Source organism: Pagrus major, chromosome 1 (assembly GCF_040436345.1).
Source record: "Pagrus major chromosome 1, Pma_NU_1.0".
Taxonomy (NCBI): Eukaryota; Metazoa; Chordata; class Actinopteri; order Spariformes; family Sparidae; genus Pagrus; species Pagrus major.
In genome coordinates, this window is record NC_133215.1 from 6171508 (window position 1) to 6195011 (window position 23504).

The following is a 23504-nucleotide window of genomic DNA, read 5'->3' on the forward strand; positions in this document are numbered from 1 at the left end:
TAAGGGGTGCTGTTCACTTTGTATGTTCTGTTTTCATCGCCATTACCGGGGTGGGTTTTATTTGCATTGTTTGTCTGTTTGAAATTGGCATAACTCTGGAGTCAGAGTCTCTTTTGGTTATATTCCTTTGTTGTTTTGAGCAGCATCCACCGGCCTTTTCCCCCGTCCGGCATCCTCAGTTTTTGTATCGTTCCTCCTTTGATAAATTGTGGCGAATAAATTATTTAAATTTCCACTTTAATATCTGGTTTTATGTTACTTTCTCCCCCCCTAACGAGCTGGGTTGTAACATTGGGTTTTTCTACTGGCACTGGAGTCAAAATGGGCTGCGCAGATTTGCATTTCCATTACCAGTTCTACCACGCTGAGTTGAGCCACGCTGCAGCCGGGATGGACCTTCTCCAGAATACGTCCAAAGTGTACCCTCATGTTTGCTGTCAGCTCTTTCAGGAGTCGTGTTAAGTTACTGCTGGTGAAAACCCAACATTTCCAGGAGGACATTTTTATTGTTAAGAATTAATTGGAAATCGTGTTTGCTGCTGAATTAATGGAGCTTTGTTAGCCTCTCCTCTGACCACAGCATTGTCACAAGAAAAGTTAAAGTTGAAACATAAAGCAATGTAAAGTTCAAACATATCCGTGGTTTGTAGAAATGCGCCTTGTGCAAAATGTATTCTGATGATCGGGTCACTTCGCTACAACTTTGGCTTGCAGGTGTTTACACTCCAGGACGGCCTTCATAAGGTCAATCGCTGTGGCCGTCCTTGTTAACACAGTATGCTCTGCGATCACTTAATATTATATCATATTCTGAAAGACCATAATAATGCAAAATGACCCTGGTGACAGGCTGCAGAAGCACTCAGAGGAGTACTTAAACAGAAAAAGAGAAGCATAAAGGTGATTTGATGAGGCGATCTGAGGCCAGAGGTCTCCTCTTGTCACAGCTTAATTTGAAAGCCTCTATTGAATAGCTCGTCTCTGTGAACAAACCTCTTTGACAATTATTATTGTGTAGATCGGTGCTTAAATCGGGCTGCCAGCCAGGTGGAAGCACTAGCAGACTGTCAGGCGGAGCTTCTGACTTTCTTAATTACATTTGCTCAACAGCTGGCTCATATAACGCTGCTTTGAAGGAATCTATAATGTCCTCTGCCTTTTATAGGAAGTTGTTTTGCTGATCAAAAGGCAGTTCTCCATTCCAGCAGAGGATTGAGTTGTGGTGATGCCCTCAGGCGGCGTGCAGAACACTGATCTCAGCCATAGGTTCCTGTAGATTTTCCTCTGAAGGTTTCTGTCTATTGATATCTGAATGTATGAGTGGATGCTGGATGTGAAGAATATGAGAGCAGGCTGCAGCATCGCAGAGAAAAGGTCACAGGTATTGTGAAAGTGATACAAATGCCATGCTGCATGGAAATAAGGTTGATGTAAACAATTTTTGAGGAGCAGTGGTCAGAAAGACTCCACATCAAATGATACCAAAAGGCCTGGATGTGACATTAGATCCATGTCAGCCCCTGCAGCAGAAACAGAGTTACACGAGCATCCGTTTGGAGTTCCTTAAAGCGTTTGCAAACCACATCAAACCCAGAATCTTGATGCAACAATGCAAACATTTTAGCCTTCAACCCATGAACACACACACACACACACACACACACTTGTATAAGAATTGAATGCATACACAGGTTTTCAGTTTCCTGTTTCACACACAAACATAAGCACTTGCTCATGCACACTCACACATGCAAACACAATGTGATAAAGTGGCCTCCAGGATGTCCTTCCAGTGGAAAAGTGCACTGATGAGTGCCCTTAACATGGAGATAATGCGACACATTGCATACGTTTCCCATCATACCAAGTCTAAGATGAGACTGAGCGTCTTGTTTGGTTCTATTCAGTTATTAATTTCTTCTAAAGCTTCCGAGAAAAGCCACAAAAACAAAAAGGAGTGGTCGAGGTCACATAATCTTTGTTGTACACGACACAAAAAGGGAACTCGTTCCTTTTGCTGTGTGTTGGCTTTTTCATGCCGTATGAATGGTGTTTTGTATTTTCTGTGTAAAGGTACTGTAATTTAATACACACCGATTTCTTTGCTAAAACGTACGCTCCTGTCAGCAGAAAAACTTTGGCGCATCACAACTCTGACAGTGTTCATTAAACTATATATTAAGTGTGCAAAGAGTCTGAGACAACAATGCAGTAGAAGAAATGTAATCTTAAGGGTTTGTATACATGGGCACAATTTTCTTTTTTTTTTATGGCACTCATATCTTTTTCCGGACCTTAACCAAAATGAGTCCTATAGATTAAATCCTGTGACTCTTTGAGGAGCCAATCAATTCGCTGGAAAATGGCGCCATCATTTTATAGAAGACACCGTGGAGCTCGGTGTGTTCTCATTGAGTTGATCGTGATCGCAGCAGAGACGGATTGAAACACTGAAGCCTTGTACTTGTTGTACTTGTACTGAATTATGCTTTTATATTTATTTTTTCTTATTTGCTCCCAAGTCTGTTTGACACCACGGGGATTGCTGCTAAAACAAAAAGAGACTAACTGTTGCCTTAAGAAAACCTCTCAGCAACATTAGTTTAATTGAATACAGAAATGTAATTATAGTTAGATCTAGTGATATTATAAGCCTGCATATAATATCACTGCATTTGGTTGCTTTAAGCCTAATTATGTTGAACTTTTATGTATTTGTCTAATATTACAGTGTGCTCTGTGTCAATAAAATATTCCACTCGGCTGCCAGACTCGTCCATTTCTATTGTTCTTGTCCGTGAATATGCTCATGACTACATGTGGAACATCTGGGTTTACTTATCTAAGTTGATAATGACCTTCGTGTGACCGCTTAGTGGGATTTTTAATGAAACCAGTGAAAGAAAAGACGTCCTGGGTACGTTTATCGCTTCGTAGTACAGTCCTCTGATAGGCTGAAAACCAACTGATCTGGATTTGTGTGTATTGCTTTTCCTCACCTCCTTTCACCGTACTGTAAATGCATCCATCTCTATAAGAGTCAAAATAATCCTTCCGCTACTTTCGAGCCACAGCGCGACTGTCGACTTCTGAATATTAGAAGATTAGGATGTGATACTCAGTGGCGATAACCTTATAATAAGAGGGAACAATCCATATTACAGCCGTGAGCTAAATGAGTCCACTGCGCTGAATTAAAGGCTAAAGGCCAAGAAAGCTCTAACCTCATTTAATAAAGTCAGATGGTATCTGCGTTGACCGCCGAGACCTCGGGGTTTGTGACTCGACGGCTCAAGGACCGTAATATTTTAAAGTCGGGGCCGGGTTGTGGAAATTAAACAAAGAAAAGTCATAAAGTACTGTGCCACTGCAGATAATGAAAAAACTGACAATGACACAATGACCCTATTAAGATTATATATCAGTGAGCATTTTAAATGTCAGCGGTGTAAATGTAAATGTACGGTATCCGGACGGGATAATGAGAGGGCTTGAAAAGATCACATCATGGTGCGTATAATATATAATTATAAGATGTGTTCTGTTTAAATATTGAGAGTAGCACATTTTATTAATATTAAAAATACAAATATGATGAGTTAATTCATACGGTAATGAGACGGACGCAGGGTCCACATATTGAAATCTCATTATGGATGAAAGTCCAGATCCTTGAAACAAATTATACCTAAACTCTCAGCTGCAGACCAATTAAATCGCCTCATTTCCTTCTTAAAAAGCCTATAATCCACATTTTTATATCACCAGACTCTGCGGCTTCCGTGTCAGCTGGAGATTTATAAATTGACCATTCCGGTTCTTTGTTTTGGTTTTAAAAACCAGCAACTTTTTGGTTTTGGTTCATTCTCAACACTCTGTTCAACATCATTTTCAGCCACAGCAGGCAGCTGTATTCAGCAAAAAAGTGCTAAAAACCCACTGCTTCCTGCTCAGCACCTAACACACAGTTAGAAGCTACGGAGCCAGATCATTTTTTTTATCTGTAATTGAGAGAAAAAGGGGCAAAAGGAGCGATAATACCAGAAACATGACTCACGATGAAGGCTGATGTTGCTCCCAGCCCCATCACCGATAAAATGTTGGCAGCCAATATTTCTGCAAACATCGGATATGTTCACATTACATGTTATTACCTGACCTTCACACTGGGAAGTGGAGGAGATGGTGGTGGAGTCACAGGCGAGAAGTCTGCCAAAGCCAATAACCACAGCTCGAGTTTCAACAGTTTACAAGTTTGAAACCGCCGCATATTTTTAAAGGAGACGATGGTAAAATTTCCAGCCGTGGTTGTGATGTCAGAAAAATGATTTTGGATGGGATGTCCGGACATCTTCTGCTGTATTTGTGGTGACAAAACGGGTATTTTAAGCCAAAACATGATCATTTCCTAACCCTAACAGTGGCTTTGGTGCCTAACCCTAACCGCAGCATTGTCACAAGATAAAACTGAACGTAAGTGTGAAGTTTTAACATTTCTGTGAGCTGCAGAAACACACATTGCAAACAAGTATTCTGTGTTTAAAAGGTGTGTAAATGGTTTGCTAACAAGTCAAAACAAATACAAATAATAATAATGCATTTCTAAAAAGTATTGCACTTTGACCCACATACGCTGACATTTCTGCAGTGGACAGACGCGCCTGGAGCAGCTTCACCGCAAACGTCTCAGAGAGGAGACAGATGTCCTTGTGTAGGCAGCTCACGCAGAGGTGAGCCGAGTTCAAATACCCATAATCCTGCGCATAAAACTCGGTAATGTAAAGTTCTGTGTGACTCTCCAAGCTGTGGAAATGACCCTCAACAACATGGATTGAATTGCATTAGCTGCCAGATGTGGATACTGTGGGACTAGCTGATAGTAAAGTTAGTTAACATGGAAACATGGATAACAAATTAAAGACATACAAAAATCATTGTACTTGGTGTAAAATCCAAAAGTGCATACAGTCTTACCATCATGAAAGGGTTTTAACGTACAGATATAAATCCTACATCTTAATGTACACCCTAATCCTAACATTATCATAGTCATTATCATAGATCACTAATACTAGGAGTAGGATTGAAAGGGAGTGGGACTGAAGAGGATTATGGAGCGCCACCCCATAAGGGCCCAATAGTGCTTGTTGGATGATCGAGTAGATCCACCTTTAATAAGCTTCCCCCGCACACCTTTTTCTGATGTCGGATTAGATGGTTCCCCGTCCGACTGAGTCTGAAACTGACGATCCCAGATTAACTTCCACTGGCCAGCTGTGCAGAAGTGAAGAGAAGCCAACGTTTGAAATTCTCTGTCTTGCTCCCTTTTTTTTCATTCTTGACAAAACAAAAAAACATCCTGTTTCTTTTCTCTGCCTTCGAGTGAAGCCGTTCAGAACAACAACTGACTTTTGATCTCACATTTGGTCGGACAGAATGTCTCAACAACCAGGTCTGATACGCGTGTGCCCTGGATCTTAGCAGGAATATCCTGTTTTTTTTCTGCAAGGAGCCTGAATGTTTCTTCCGAATGCTCGTGTTTTGGACGGTCCAAAGTATGTTAGCAAATAGAAAGTGTTTTACAAATAAAGATTTTTAGAAGAATAAAATGAGTGTAAATGTCCCATAAAGGCTCCCATGGCTCTATTTGTCTTACCAGTGCTCCAGTAAGTAACAGCAGGAACTCCTGACCACCGCTCAACAAGATGCTTTTGTAATTTCCCCTCTCCGATCATTTATCACAGAGAAGGAGGCGTGGTGCAGGAGGATGATAGTATGTCTACTGATTATTGGGTGGCTGGTAGGCTAATAATGGGAGTGGTAACCAGAGTGAGCATCCACTGTGGCTAAATAGTGATGGATGAATAGGTAATAAAACCTTGCATCAATTATTAATGGACTCCCTTGTTATAAATCACCTGTGAGGCCGTGCTCTCGTGTGTGTGCATGCATGTGTGTGTGTGTGTGTGTGTGTGTGTGCGCACGCTGAGGGAGGGCTCTCTTCATGAATAATGAACATTCAATTCTCACCCCAACCAGGGGTTTCACACCTTTCAAACTCAAGGTGTGTGTGTGTGTGTGTGTGTGTGTGTGATAGAGAGAGAGAGGAACAGATAAAACATGGGATACAGAGTAATGACGTGTGTGTGTGTGTGTGTGTGTGTGTGTGTGTGTGTGTGTGTGTGTGTGTGTGTGTGTGTGCAAGAGAGATAATGCACAATAGAGAAGAAATGGGATTGGAAAAATGCATAAAATGGAAATCAGTCTTGGTCAGCGTTATTATCAATTTATGTGTGTGTGTGTGTGTGTGTGTGTGTGTGTGTGTGTGTGTGTGTGTGTTTGCGCGGCACGTGTGCGAGCCTCTAACTACGCGTCACTCTTGAAGTATTGCATTATCCGGACGAGGCGGGCCGGGCTGTTACCTACATCGCGCTTCTTACGATTATGTTTGGATTTGCGTCAGAAAGATGGATTCCCAGATGAAGAAGCGTCTCCTCCTCATTTCCAGCTCGTTTCTTCGGCCTGCAGTGAGAAACGCTCACCGCCGCACCGGGAGGCCATTATAGAATCAACTTCTCCTGTTTAGAGCCTGCCAGGGGATCCAAGAACATCCCCATTATACCACATCCTGAAATGGAAATACACTTTATTCTTTCTTTGTACATCACCGTTTGCTCATTCTTTCTCTTATTATCGTGTCAATCTCTTCACGCCTGTCTGTAGCTGTGTGGCTTATTGCTGTATATACCTCATGCTGGAATGATTACTGGATTAATCCCTTGTGTTTTTAAGAATTATTCCAATGACTGTTTGATCATGTAAGCAGTTTATTAGACTAAAATGTCAAATATTTGCTCTTTTCAGCTTTTCCAAAGAAGGTTTTACTCCTTTTTATTAAATTTTGTTTTTTATTGTGAATCAAATATCAGTGGGTTTTGGGATATGTTCAGACAAAAGGAATTTGAATATGTCATGTTGGGGATGTAAAACTTGACTTGACAAAATGACTCTTGACTCATGGTTGCAACAACTAGTCTCTGCATCTAAAAAATAGTCTGTGCATGTAAAAAACAAAATAAACCTTTCCATCCAAGTACAATCTCCTGCTTCCAAGTCAACCACAATAGTCTGAATAGTCTCCACTAAAAGGAAAATCCAGCTGAAAATAGCATCATATTTCCAGTAGAATCTGACACGCCAAGGTCATTTTAATCTCCTTCAGTCTGAGATCATGTGTTTCACACCGCTCCTGACTTTTTGCACAGCATCATTCCAGGAGCACATTAGATGATTGATGATCTCTGTGGGGGAAACTAGATTGGTATTGGAGAAAAGAGACACAAAAACAAGCGCGGAAATAAAATAAGCAATCGACGAGTCGGAATGTGGCGCCAAGCAAAAGAGAAAAACAGTTATGTTGCGACTGGTGTAACAATATAACTGAGCCTCTTGAAAAGTGTTTACCAGCTTTGCAGAGATGTTGTATGCTACACCATCATTAGTGTCAGGTGTCTGGATGACTATCATTTAAAATATCTTCCTTGTTGGATTATCCCATTACTGCCTCGCATCATAGAAGATAAGAGAATGAACCTCGCCTTTTTTTTAGAAGAAGAAAACAGACATCTCCAAAATCACACATTTTAAGCGTGATTCCTGCTTGTGAAAGCGCTCATTGCTTTTATAACTCCCTGCATAATCTGGCTCCTCTCCCTGCTGATGTTATTGTACTGTTGCACTCCTGTGTCTTTGGAAGAAGAACATTTGCTGTATGCAACTCAAATGAGTTCAGTTCAGACAGGGTTCAGATCATCAGGAGACCCCTGTGCTCTCGTGAGCACATGTCGAGTTAGAATTTAGCATTTTTTTCATGCATGTATTTTCACAGATTCGCCTGATTTTATTATATTTACATTTTCCCTCATATGCATGCACACTCACAGACATCAACACGCAATAATGACTTCACAAAAGAGGCCATGTGTGTTTGGAAACCAGCACTTATGGCACCTAAACAACATTGCCTCCTAATTAAAAAAGCCTAATTGAGCAGCTCGTAGTGGCACACTTACCCACCAACATCTCATTTTCTGCACCCTGTTGGCACCGAGAGAGCTGACATACCCTCACCTCCTAGCACCCACCATTAGCTCCAACATTAGCTATTAACCCCACGCTGAAGGAAATGATAAGCAACCCTGCAGCACTTGGTGGCTAAGTGGCAATAACGGCACTTCAAATAATTATTATCAAAGAGAAGAACAACCCAACTGGGGATCTCTATGATGAATAATGTACCTACTTTCACTTGCTACTTTTTAGAATAACCTTCCAGCTTTGAGCCTTTCAGGATATCAATATGAATTCATGATATATATTTTCTTCTATTCCAAAAAATCTAAGCTCTAAAATAAACTTTATGTGACAACGAGGCTTGTTAGTCAATTAGGCTTAGTCACCTAAAACAAAGTCAATATCCTTCGAGGAGTTTCACATAGTTACGTACAATGGAACTGATATCAGCTTTTGTGTCTTGACAAGTAATTCCTCATTTTACAACAAAATAAGTAGGTTCACATCATTTCATAGTGTCTATCACACAGCTTGTATTAATTTATTCGCCAAGCCCTCACCGAGCTGTCATACGTCTTCTGAGATTCAGGGTTATGCAGGGTGACTGGGTTTGAAGATCTCACTGTTTCTTTGAAATGATCCCAACATTCAGTCGTGAGTGGGTTGGAATGGCTCGAGGAGTAGACGTGGCAGATGCTACACCGATGAATCATGAGGTGATGATTAGTGTATAATCTGTGAATCTAAACAATGAACACTTCCTTCATGAGTCCTTCCTGAATTAAGTCTAAAGCAGCCTCTGAGCAGCACAGGATGTAACAAGGCCAATTAATTACTAATCACTTAATAATTGGTTACCGTTTTTGTGCCCCCGAAAGTAAAGTGGTGAATCATGCTGAATACTAACTAACTACTTACTCAGTAAATAGGCCTCCCTTATTAATGGTGTGGCAATAATAACAGGTTTGCTTTTAAAAAAAGTTGCACATCAAACCCTCTTCCGAGGCAGATGAGTGTTTCCTTGTGTGTAGCATGTGAGACAGTGACATATAGTGTTGTAACGTATCCACAAACTCATGCAATATTGCTTTATTCCCAGAAGAGTCCTTAAAAATAATCCTCCGACACATGCAAGCATTACACGTTGTTAAATAATCACTTATGTGGATCTTTGCATGATTATGAGTTCTGCAGTTTTGGGACCACTTACAGTAAGAAGGTGCAGATGACTGTGACATTGGACATTCTTGAGCAAAAATAGGTTCTGAAATCTCTGCAGCATAACTGCTGTTAATGGTTTTGATTCCCACCCATACCCACTTCAACAATCAATGTACATTTTGTGCCATGAAACGGTGAAACCATTACCTACTCAATGATTAAACCTGAAGTAGAAACAGAAACGCTAGCGAGGGAAAGTTGTCTAAGTGCCACTGTCACGAAAGACCAGATTGTTTCAGTTCTCCTCTGAGGAGCAACTACCCCTTAACACAGGACCTGAGTTTATTCAGTCATTTGGTCTATAATGAAGACGTGAAAGCAGAGAGAAATGGTGCCAGGCTGCCAGTCTGAAGCTCTCTTGGAGTTAAACTGTTGCACACCTGTGGATCGACAGGTGCTTAGGAGAAGACGAAGGGCAGACAAAATCAAGACAAAAACTCCTGCACACTTCTCACTCGCAATCAGGAATGAGGTGAGGTAAACAGTGTGCAGGAGTTTTTGTACCTGTGGAAGACAATATTATATTATATTATATATTGTATATATATATATATTGACATTTAACATAATGTTGTAACTTCATGTTTCTTTTGATTGCATTTGCTTATGCTCTGGTCAGGTTTAAGCACAAAAGTTGTTGGGGAAAGACCGTGTTTTAGCTTAAAATGTGCGTTTTGGTTTCCACAAACCGAGCTGGAGGTGTCTTGAACTGTAGTCGCTAGTCCGGCAGACTTCTCACCTGCAACTCCACCACCATCTCCTCCTCCTCCCGACATGAAAGCCAGGTCATAAACAACGGTAATGTGAATATTGTTGAAATGTCAGTCTGGCACGCAGCCTGTGACACGTACGAATCAGAACATAAACGTGGGTTATTTCATTCTATAACTAATTTATTCTGGCGACCATGCCGGTGAATGTGAGGTTAATAAGGAACCAATCTAAATGTTGATGGCGTCATTATTCTATATATATTCTGCCATTACATTGCGCAATCAACATGCTCTATACTGATTCTATTCTTCGTGTTATTTTGCTTTCCGTTTCCTTAATTACTTATTGATTCTAACCTATCTTTTCTGGATGTGCATCTTGCCTATTTAATTCACATTTTCAACATTTTGTACTACTTTTTTTGAATGAGGCTTTTGCTGATATTACCGCCTCGCTATCTCGCTAACTAGCATGTCTCAGAGCCGTGCCTCTAATGAGTTGTCCGGGGCAGTCGTCTTTTTGTTTTTATATTTGTATTCAAGAGCATGGGCTCTGTATGAAGAGTCCATCGATCCCTCTGCAAAGAAAAAGAGAGCGGTGTGGTAGGAGGCCATGAAAGTGTCTCTCGATTCACTGTGTAAATCAATGAGACACAAGCGGAGAGAGATGCAAACATTTCATGGAAACTAATCAGAGTACAAGTAATAGATGCAGGGCCAGTGTGTCTGTCTGGGTGTGTCTGAACTACAGCTCCTGGCTGCTGCAGTAGCTTGAGAATAATCTATAATGAAAAAAAAGGATTGGTCATGTGGATAAAATGGATTTTTCCAACCACGCTGTTGAGCTATAATGATCACTGCAAGGTATATCTTAATGTCGGCTTGCTGCGTGTATGTGAGGGTTTGAGTGTTTAAGTGGTTACGAGAGTTGAACGTATGCCAGCGTCAGAGTCTCTTCATGTGTCCAGTTACACGAACATATCCGTTTACACCTACGGATGTTTGATTCTCTGTGTGTAAGTGTGATCACATACGAGTAGGCGTGCACATGCAGAAGAAAAAGGTAATTGCTTCTCGCTTAATTCCTCCCTCCATCAGTCCATATAGGAGCTCAATCCGACAAAGGAAAGAAGGGCGGCTGGTGTGAAAAGTCGTTTGTCAGCCATGTTGAAATGTTCCTAATTGGATTTTCTTTGGCAGCAGACGGGAAGGGCAGCTGGAGAGAGTGAAAGAAAAACGAGACAAGTTAATTGAGTCTCCTTGAGATGAACTTTTCCCCCTGTTGTTGTTTGACTTAGTCCCACTTGAATTCAAATGAATACCCACAAACTAAGACAAAATCTATGTTGTGATGCATTCATCATGTACTGCATGCGTGTTTTGCTGTACATAAACGATGGAGCGTGTTCCTTCAATACCTCGCTTCAACAGGCAGACCTGTGGAGGCAACAGATGCGTGCTCGACACATTAAATATGAGTGACTCTCGGTCCAGATCTTTGATTCCTCGGCTCTATCAGAGACCGATTTTGGACATCAGGTGAATGCATAATAGCTGTCATGTAGCCTTTGATGGCCTAAATGAGAAATCACTGCTACTAAAAGGCCAGTTTGTGTGACCTTTATACTTTACAGCAGCAGTTCACGTTATCATTTGGTTTCGTGGCCTCTGGCACTCTGAAATCTTTTGAGTGAGGAACGTAAAGCTTAATTGATACTTCTGCATAAAGGGATTAATGGTGGCTCTGTGTGGAGCCTCCGCAGTCCCACCGACAGCTACAGCAAAGCTCACATGTGGCTACTCAGAAATGTAACTCGTGTCGGGGTTTCAATGGCCCCGAGAACCACGATTAGTCAATTTGTGTTATCGTTGAACATTGATCAGAGTGACTAAAACATTAGACATGTTGAGAAAAGGCTCAGTAAAGAGCTGTCCACACCAAGAACAACATCGTTGGGATCACTCTGAGTGATTTGATGAGCGATAGAAACAATGACAGCCAATCAAATTCCATTTGAATTTACAGGCCCATCAGTGAGCTTGATTTCTGGGACATTTTCCTACAAAATAATGTTGCAGGGGTTCTTATAATATTAGTTTCTAAGTGAAGCCGACCTCTTTCATGTCGGCTAATTGATGGCATTTAAGAGGCACTTTTTAGACGGTCTACTCTAATGACTCAGTCTTTAAATTAAACATTAAAAAACCCTATTTTACCTGAGACACACTGCTAATAGGCCTGTGGCGCTGTGGGGGTCTCTGAAGTTTGTTTTGATGTCGTTTATAATGATCACCAAATGACATCGACTCTGCCGAAAGTTTGAATAAAATTACTCTTCAAAGATGATACGAGTCGGGGGACTCTGGCGCTCTCTTACAGGAGTTGTCATCTTTTGGAAGAAGTGCCGTAAAACCATAACCTTTTTTGGTCTTTGTCAGCAGTGGCAGGCCATTAATACTGAGGGAAACAACCTAAATACAGCACAATACATGGAATAGTGTAATGTTTACAAGCCTTCCACCACTGCTCATATCACATTGTTTGCTAGATAATGTCAGTCAGTTCAGTATATACTCGAGGCCCTTGAGTCTAGATGAAATCGGCAAAGAAAACTCCTAAATTTGACTGTTGAAAGTATTGACAGCAGTGACTGTTCATATATATTTTCTTGCATTTTCAGATTGGGTTTTATTTGGTAGCCCTGTAGGACTGTAATGTTTTGCCCTCAGTATGATATCTCCTTCTCCCTCTCGCTCTCTCTCTCATTCCTCCTCTCTCTCAGTAGACCTTATAAAATCCTCAAATGTTTTATTGTTTTTTTTTTCTTTCCTTTTTACAACTGAGATCAATGCCAAGGCCAAAGCCAAAGGGCAAACAGCGCAAGTCCAAACAAACAAGACAATCCAACACAGACTGTCGGGCAGCCAGACAGATTAACAGCACCGGCATAATTACCTCCTAGAGCCATGTTTGTTGTTTTATTATGCCTGCCACCGGTCAGGAGCGCACGAAGCGAGCTGCTGAGAGAGAGGAAAAGGTATTCCGGTAAAATGTCTCGGCTTGGCACTCATCTGGGTATTAACGTTATTGCTGTCTGAGCGGCTGGAGAGAATTACTGGATATCTGCGATTCTCATGTTCTCTCTCCTAGTTTCACAGCTCTTAACGACAATTTCCGCAGCACAGTTCCAGTCTAAATACTGTGTTAATGTTTTATAATGTGTCTGAGAGAGTGTGCTAACAGGATTCTATAATTGTCTCTTCCCTTGAAAATCACCATGGATCGGTTTAAAAAACAAAGTCGGTGACCATCGTCGAGAAAACATTATGAATTAATTTCCACAGAAATATTTTATTTACCTTTTTTTAACTGTTTGAAAAATGATTTAACCATAACTGTGAATTCTTTTACAGCTAGTAGCACAGATGTAACACGGATATGTGTGTTTAAAACCATCTGTACTGTACGACTTAATTTAGCAAAGCCATTTATCTTGAAGGCGTCTGCACAGACATATAATTTCAAGGGAAAGATTAAAGGAAGATATAAATAGCCAATTATTGTTTCTACATGTCGAATACAGCGTTTGTGTTGCTGGACACAGCCCTAAGCAGATGTGAATGAATTGCCTGAGATGTTTGGAGGCTATTAGCATCTTTTTTTTTCCCTGTGTAAGAAAGATGGCATAAAGAGGCGGGCAGCGTGCATGCTGATGAAACTCTCTGGAGATCTGCGCTCTGCTCAGAGCTCCCACTCATATACTCCATCACAGTTGGAAATCAAAAGCAGAACTCTGAAACAGATTATTTATTTGACTGTCAGGTCTCATGTGGGCGGATGGGGTTTATGGAAATATGAAATGCAAAAGCTAACATTGTCAGTGGGTTACATATATTAATACTGACTACTCGAAATAGCTGATGTAGTCGACTTCCATGTGCTATAATATAAAAAAAAAACTTTTCACACTATTGCATGTGACTCCTTTTGCTCTCTCTTGGAACAATACAAGGACATTTGCATATTTTACAACATTGTCATTTTCCAGTCTTCGTACACAGCTGTGGAGCCAAAGAAGTGACTACAGGTTGCATACGCACCTCATCTACTTGTTGAGATGGAGTTTAAGGCCACTATCAAATAGCAGCCACTTATATTAGTGGAATGAAAACATTAATAATGAATGAAATTTACATGTTGACTGCCATGAAACTCCAGAAAGGGAATGGTGCAATATATTGCACTCTTACTGCCATCCCCACGCTGAGGGGAACACGAGACGAGCCTTCACACTCTTTAATTGGCTGTCTGAGTGTGACACAAACAAATAATGTCAACGCGCGTCACATCAGCTTTGTTTCTGCAGCCATGGATACATAAAGAGTCTCATTTCTCTCTGTATTAAGCAGCTACTTGAATTCTTTTGGTTTGGCATGATATTGCTGGCTTTGGAAAAAAATAAGTAAGAGTAAATGTGCTTTACCCGCCCAGGATTAAGGAGAATAGCAGTGAAAATACTCACTCTTGATTCTGCTCATGGTTCCAGATAAGTAGCACAAAACACAAAATACCAATATTGTAGTTTAAAGGTCCTGTTTGTAAGAAAAGTTGATTTTTTTTTTTTGCCTCATTCCCAACTTCAAATACTGACTCTTTGGGATTGAACGATTGGACGGCTCAGCCAGCATCCCCCTTTAAAACATCTGAACTTTTACTATTTTTAAGTTGGTTCATACCGCACTGAATGGTTTCGGGCTCAAAATCCATTTCTGATCTGCTGCTACGTTATGAACCATCCAGACCTCTGAGGTCGTCGGGTTCAGGTCTGCTTTCAGCCCCTACAGTCAGATCTAAACATGGAGAAGCAGCGTTCAGTTATTATGCCTCTTTTAAATCGAGCCTGAAGACCTTTCTGTTTGCCACAGCCTTTAATTGAAGCAATTTCAAGGCTTTGAACTGCGCTGTGACTTTTGTTCTTTAGTCTCTTCTCTTTTATTCTATTTCAGCTTATTTCCTATGTTTTAACTTGTTTTAATGTTTTGTTTGATGTCTTCCTGCAGGTTTTTAATGTCTTTTAATGTAATTTCTATGCCCCTGTGAAGCACTTTGAGTTGCCTTGTGTCTGAATTGTGCTTTACAAATAAACTTGCCTTGCCTTCAAAGGATCCACTTATTTAATTCACCCTTTTCAAAAATGCAAAACGTGAACTGGTCATTTCCCCAACATGACGTGCGATTGGCTTGTTTTACACGTGGATTCAGTTTTCTACATGTGGGGAAAAAGACATGGCACATGAAACTGTAAGATTTATTTCTTTCACTTTGACGCAGGATTGGCTATTGTCTAACGTGTGAAAATACAAGGGTGTCACATGTTAATTTGACATTTTCAACGGGCTGTTTCTCACGTGTCTATTATAATTTCCACGTGGGGAAAAACATGGCACATTAAATCAAAAGAAAAAATGTCACTGCTTCTTCACGTGGAATCCACATTTTCATACATTTAACATATTAAAATAGAATAAGTGTGGACAAGTGATTGGCTTTTCATTACGAAATGTAGATTTTCACATGTGAATTACGTATGTTGATATGTAATTGGCTTTTAAAATTAATTTGGTAGCACCGTTTATACCTGTGTTTCATTCTCCCAGCAGTTGACGGCACTCTTCTTCTCAACTGTCACCACTCACCATGATTTGAAAAAGACAACTACTTACCCAAGAACAAGTTGAAATGAGAGCTCAAATGTTCATCAGCAAACATGCTGTGAGAAAACCATAAATATAAATGACTTTGCTGTTTCAACTTGATTAAGTGATCGTATGTCTGAGGTTTGCTGCATCAGTCAGTCAGCAGAAGCTCACTTTTCATATCCCACACGAGGATTTGCAAAGATTTCAGTCTCAGCATGTCTTTTAATATCCACCCCCACGTCTTCAAAATTAAAAGCGCATTGTTTACGTGTACCATCGGGGCTACGACAGAATTAAATTGGCTAAACAGCGGCGTTTGCCGTTGTAAAGTGAATTACACAACTGGTATACGTGGTAATCATCAACCCAGACATGGAAAGGAGCAGACATCTTCATTCAGTCAAGCATATTATTGCTGCAGAGGGTTTAAAAACTAAATATATATACAAAACTGTCATCACATTGGGAGAACACACATTCACAGTATTGTGAAAGGTTTACTTCCCAGTTTTGGAGTTTTTTCTCAGCTCCTCCAAGATGAATGAGTGTCATTTTTGGCAGAATTTGAACTTACAAGAGGGCACGACTGTGACCCGACCTCTCCTCTTGATTTTTAGTAGCCAATGTGAAATAAAAGGGCCAAATGATCAAGACGGTGTAAAATGTGAGAGGATCGCAGAGAAGTCAAGGTGAGAATCAATGAAATGGTATCTCCTCCACACTGACCCTCGTTCTGTTTTCTTCTGTTGCTTCTCTCTCTATCTCTACTCTCTGCCCTTTACTTTTCCTCCCCTCAGTGATTCATGTTTTCTTCTCACCCTTCTCCCTTCAGTTGACTCACAAGCCCAACCTCATCAAGTGAGAGTTTACGTTTTTATATCATCATGTGCCAAAGTTTGCCACGTAGCACTGCCCCTGCCCTGATCTGTGTTATTACCCTGTGGCAAACCACAATCAAGAGGAGAGATGATGAAAACAGAAATTGAAGGTGACCAGATGATTGTTGTCAGTTTAAAAGTTTGATCAGATACTCGGGACACAAACACAGATTCAAAGAGGTAGCTGGGAGTAACTATTCGTCCCTCAGGACCACAAGATTGCACTTGAAAAGCTCTCTGTCTCGAGTTTTTAGCTGTTTGTATCTTTGTAATCATGTGTGATTTTGTGACCAGCAGCTGAAACTGCAGGTTTTTTTAGCAAAAGGCAGGACAGCCAGTCAAACTGTTGGTGTACAAATGTTTCCCTTAGTGTATAGAATCTGTTTTATCATGTTTCATAACTGCTAAACATCTCAACCAAATGAATCCTGGTGAGCCACGTCACTGCTCATCTTCTCCATCTCATCTGCATACAGAAACGTGACCGGTGTCGTTAATGACCCCTTGAGTGCAAATTTCCCATCATGCCAATTTGCCATTGGCCTCTCCATGGGTGATTATCGTCTGCCTGGCATCCTCTCTTGAATCAGCTCTAAGCTAATGGCATGTTGTCGGGCTGAGTGCGAGGAGAGAGGTAGCCACTTGAGTCTCAGCTGAGCAAAGCAGGATTTTTTTTTTTTACAATGAGAGGCAGATGCTGTCATTTGCCATCCCAGTCTTTTGACACATGTCCTCATAATCCTGTGGAATAATGGGGGATTTAGGAGGGTTATAATACAGTTTGATTGGTTTGGGTTTCAGCCCTGGTCATAGTGGTGTGCACACACAGACACGTAGGCCTGCAAACAAACACAATGGCGGTAGCATTAGACAGATCAACTGCAGAACTGGACAGAAGAACTGACTCCTAAAATATATGATCTATCTTTAATGGCTCGCTCTGAAAATGCTGCGTTTGATGCTCACAGTGATTAAACAACAAATTATCTTTGGAAATGTTACTTTACTACTTTTATTTATTTTTTCTTCCCATGCTAGGAATTTACTTATGCAAAAAATAAACGCTCAAAATATTTTAACTCGTTCATTTTTTATTTCTTCATTTTTTTTCATCTTGAAGATGTTCATTTAAATATGTTCCTATCAAAGGAGATATTATGCTCATTTTCAGGCTCATTATTTTATTTTGCGTTACTACTAGAATAGGTTGACACGCTTTAATACTCTGAAAACACATCATTTTTCCCAAACTGTATCCCCCCTCTGTCTGAAACGCTCACACATGACCGACCCAGCACCGCTAACAACTGCAGAGCAGCTGTGCTAAATCAATTCTCGCACGCCAAATTAGCCACGAGGCATCACTTATGAATATGTGTGACTCTGTGATGTAATGCGATGTCACAAAGTCACAGAATTAAAGATGATAGTACTGAGGAGGTTGTTTTCTGTCGGGGAGAGGAGCTTCTGTTGGTGTGGACTTGGACCATTTTTTTACTTTCAAGATCTTTTACATGCACGGGAAGAAAGCACTGAGGAAAAAAAAACACAAAAAAGCATAGTAGGTCTCCCTTAAAACAGTCATATCGCCGAATGAGGTAACACAATGGTCATTGAGCCTATGGCCCACTGATGAAAGCATTGCAATATTTATATATTTGCAGTATTTTGTGGTGAGTGTCTGTGGGAAAATATGCTGTTACTGTGGATACAAACCAAACAGATACCTACTTCTGCAGCTTCACATTAAAAGCATTTAACTGAGTCACAGGAAATGCAACGTGTTTCTCAGTAAGCTTAGCAATAACCACTATCATTCATCAAAAATGCATCTACTTAACAAAAAACAATCATGTTTGGTTTGAAATCTCACAGAGAGAAATGGAAGAAGACGGAGCAGCCAGGATGAGCTGTGAAATGAAGATCTGCAGGTGACGGGCTGCACACCCCAACATCTCAGCGAGGCAGCAAACTCTTTTCCTATGCCCTGCTGTTTGCAGACACAAGTCGTGTGTAGCATGAAATCAGGTCACGCTTGCTCACAGAATGATGGAGAAAGGCCAGTTATTGCCTGACTTCTGTTACTGCCACCAGTCAAAATGAACCAGGACTGAAATCTTCAAAATTGTTACCTTAACAATTCACCTATTCACAAATACACCAATGTGTCCGCCATGCAAGGTGTCCTGGGGGTTCAGTGTTTTTCCCCAAGGACACTTTGATGCCTGGGTCCTCATGTCCTCATGTCAAACACTCAGCCATGTAATTAGTGGAAAACCAGCTCTAATTCCTGAGCCTCAGTTACATCAAAGCCAGCTCACAAAATCATCAAACATTATAAAAAAAAAAATCACACATGGTGATGTCAAAAGGTAAACTAAAACCTGGCACGGTGTTTCATTACCTGTGCTGTTGGCCACAGTCCCTCATTTAAGAGAAAGTGAGTGAGTCATGTCGACATATGTTGCCGCCTTCTGGGAGAGAAAAACAGGTTGAGACACTTTTTTTTTTTTAGTCATCAAGGAAAACTGCTGTTACCTGTTGGACTCCAGCCTGTAAATAAAGATCTCTCAGTAATGTTTTTTTCAAAGTGAGAGGAGATCCAGCCAGGGAAATCCCTCAAGTCCAGAGTATTGGCATTTCTGTGCGCTCCTTAGACGGGTCGAACTAAAGTGTATTTCAGAGTTCAAAGCCGAGGCTCACAACACACATTCACACTCAAACATGTACAAAACTGCTTCAATAGAGCCCTGGAGCGTCGACGGCTTTAGGTGAGGCAGCTGGTCGAGTGAGAGCTGTGCCAGGTGAGAGGTGAGCCAGGTGAGAGCTGAGCCATCTCTCGTCAGGTCTCGCAAGATAAGTTGTCTTCAAGCAAGCTGAGGTAGAAGAGATTTTGAGGGAGAATGTGATTCATAGTACGAGATAAAATTCATATAAGAAGATAGATGGTATAAATACACTATGGCCATCACATCTTGTTAGGTTACTAGGCTGGGTGAGTGAACTTCACGACTTCATTGATAAATAATAATTAATAATCTTGTAATATTACTAATTCTAAATAAGAGACGCAGATGCTCATCAAGACAACTGCCGTTACCTGTGAAAAAAGATCTCTCAGCACACAGCTGAGGCTTTAGGTGAGACAGCTGCTCAGGTGAGAGATGAGCCATAAGATCTCAAGTGCCATAAGATAGATGCACTGTTAAAGTGGAAATAGACAACTTTTGCTGCTTGAACTTATTTTCATGAAATAAAGAATGATTGAACAGTGTAATGGCTGTAGAAAAAAAACACGATCTGCATTTTGATTAATAAAGGAAGGGCGTCTGCCATTGTGCAAAACAAACAGGAAGAAGATTTATCTTTACCAGTAGCTGTCGATATCCCCAGGTAACACTGGACAAACTGATACAACACCAGAACTCTCTCCATCGAGTAAATGTCGCCCATACACTGTTGATTTACCTTGGTTTCAGTTACCAAAGCCTGTTCCCTTGTTTGAACCCTTTCAAGTCCTGGGGTAGGGGGAAACACATATCCACCTGACACTGAGTTGATATTCTTTCTTCTAGATCAGTAAGTAACAAAACCAGCCGACATATGAATAAGATCAAGTGTGTTACCCTGCCTTTCCCATAGCACTGAGATCTGGGTTTTCTAGGATCCTTACAGTTGTTTCTTGCTTTATACAATAGCCAGGCTGCCTGCTGTATCCATGTTGCTAATACTAGCGTTAGCTAACAATAGCAGCCAGAAAACCAGGAGCAGCAAGGAAGTGGGGAGTGCCGTTGCCATGAGGGGGTGTACTTGGTCCACAACGCTGTTTGGATGGGTGTTGTGGTGCCAGGACCCAAGGCTTCCCTGCAGAACATTGCTTTGTGATAAGGTGGCAGGCGACTGTATGTGCATCTGAGGAATCACATGATCCAAGGGAGTTACCACACAAGGTAATTAGCATTAGCTATGACTATATTGAGAGTGAAGGTGATATAAAACAAAAGAAGTTACTCATTTGAAATGGTTGCGGTCTCTGAAGGCCCATGAGTAAAGTACTGTGTAAAAACGCTATTGCATCATTTCATGCGGTGGCACTAGAATGCAGGTCCCATGGTGGAAGTTACCCAACATGTTCCCATGGACATGTCTGGAGGCTTGGCTGTCTCCACCAGCTACAAGCTCCTTCATAAAAACTCTGGCCATTACTGCCCTCGGCGGAGAAGGCATGAGAGTGGCTAACATGCTGTAATGATTCCTCAAGCATTCTGGCAGAAAGATGGCTTCCTCAGGGGTTGTGCCACGAAACACGGATATCACATTATTGAGACAAGAGTCTGAGGAGGCTGCTGGGTTGTATGTCCTCATCTGGGAAGGGGAGCTGGAGCAGGAAAAAAGCAAGGGTGGATAGAGAATGGGGTTAGCCGATCCATCAACAGAGAGAGTTTGTGTTTTTTGTGTGCACCCATGCATGAATGTGTGTGTTTTATGGATGCATATCCTCTTAGGAGAAGAAGAACACTGGGACTAAGGATGAGACAGAAGCAGAGAGGGGAGGCACAGAAGAGACAATTGGTAAAATAATGACAGCAACCATTTGTGGATGTCCGCAAGCGTGGAAATGCAAGCAAGAGTGTGTGTTCGCATGTGTGTTAGCGAAGGAGCTTATTCTCAATGGAGAAGAAAACTCCGAGGGGAGATTGAGAGGTAGAGACGAGAGAAAGCAATGAAGGCGATGGGAAATGGGTGTGTGTGTGGAGAGGAGGAGGGGAGGGGAGTCTATCCTCACAGGGAAAAGAAGTGCCAGCAATGAAACAACGAAAGACAAGAGACACAGAATTAAAAGTAGGGGAATAGTTTTGGAAAAGGTAGATAGAAATCTGAAGTCAAGAATCCTGTTGGTGTGAATATTTGCATGTGCGAGTGTTACGGAAGCAGCCTGGCGGTACATTAATCATATATGAAACACTTCCACAATTATACACTGCCTCGGCGTAATTCTAATTATCCTTTTCGAGGACGGCAACGACTCACCGGTTCGCCGCGGGGCTGAAATCAAAGACGACACAGAGAAAGAGGCAAGAGGAAGACAAAGTAATGAGGGGAGGCGAGGAGGAAGAAAAAAAAAAAAAGGCAATACGAGAGGAAGAAGAAGGCGAGGGAGAATCTCACAAAGAAAAACAATGTGTTAGTTAAATGTTAATTAACCAGAGACAAAAAAGCTGCACATAGGGGCACTGCGTTATGAAAGCGAGGATGAAAATAAAAAGGGGAAGTGTTTTTAGAAACGGGGGGAAAATGACACAACAAACACATGAAGGTGTAGAGGAAGTGAAGGCAGCAGGGAGGCTTAAGCATTAACCTATTAACGCAGCAGGTTTGTCATGCTGTAAGCCTCTTAGGAGGACCTTTGCAAGCCGAGAGGCGGTGAGAATGTCAATTTAGGCACTTTCTCTGCTGGTAATTACACTCTATCTCTGGGCTAACGGCTTATTTTGCATGCGGGCGGACGGACAAGGCGAAGATATTAAAAAGAAAAAGATACAAGCAGAGGACACACAGAGGAGAGAAAGGATTCTTACGGGCAGCGGATACAGCGGCTGTCTAATTGGTTGACAATGTTTCGGATACGACCAGATAAACTACTGTTAAATCCTCTGTTTTATTCATGGAGGCTACAGTACTCCTTACAGCCTCTCTCAGCCGTTGGCTTTTTAAATAATAACTCGTCTTGAAGAACATTTTAAGCTCAAACTGCTACACTGGAGCAAATTAAAGCACAAATCATATCATTTAGGTGGACTTTTTTGTCTTATATTCTGCTACTAAAGCAGATGTGCCTCTTTAAATAATAAACTAATAAATAGAATTGCAGACGGTACCGTGAGGCCCAGGCAGTCATGATGAGTTTCTTCAAAATGTGTTGGGCAAAAAGACATAAAAACACTTTTCCATGGATTTGTTACAACAGAAGAAGTCTTTGTCTGTCGACTTCACACTCGGCGGGTGTACTGCTGTGCACCCGAGAAAGTGCATTGTCGGGTGTTAAGTAGTTTGGATGAGCGGTTTCTCGAGAAAGCTGAGAAACACCGCTGTGCAGAGTCCCTGGAGAGTCCCCGGAGAGTTTTCACTGCTTCAGTTTCAGAGCCGTAGTTTTAGACGTCCGCATGACTGACGTTAAACAACAGTTACTAGGTATAACCAGTGCCATTGAGAGGGAGGGTTAACGATAATCTCCTCTCTTCATGGCTCTGGATATGACAAACGATGTCTAAGCTAATTTGAGTTTGTATGCTAACGTTTTGATTACCCTAGAAACGTGGCTACACTGATGTCTGACATCAGACTTACTGTATGTGGTGCCAAAATGGAAACTGTCTGAATCCAACATGTTACTACAGTAATTGACGACAAAACAAATACAGGACGGTGTCTCACTACATTCATTTCTGAAATGATACAGAACCATGGTCATAATCTGAGCCTATTTGGACAGAAATCCCTGTTGACCCCACTGGAGGAATAATGGGTGCAGTTTAAAGGTCGACTCTGTGATAGGAAGAGGTTGCTTATTCACTGTAATTGCAGACTTTAATCCACCTTCCCTCTTTCACGTCACGTCTGCATATACAGTCATCCCAAAGAACGCTGATGATATTGTACAGCTAAATATAACATCACATTTACATACTGTGTTCATTTGTGATTTAATATTTGCATAATGTCTCATCTGTGATGCAACGTTTGCTTTCTGCTTTAGTTTCATGCATAATTGTTGCTCTTTCATGTGTTGTGCTTCCACTGAGGATTCATGTCAAACAGTATCTGTTCTCTTTAAAATGAACGATTCTCACTGCCATATCTGGAAGAACAGCTTTGGTGCTTCTTGGCATAGATTCTACAAGTCTGTTTTCTAGAATTA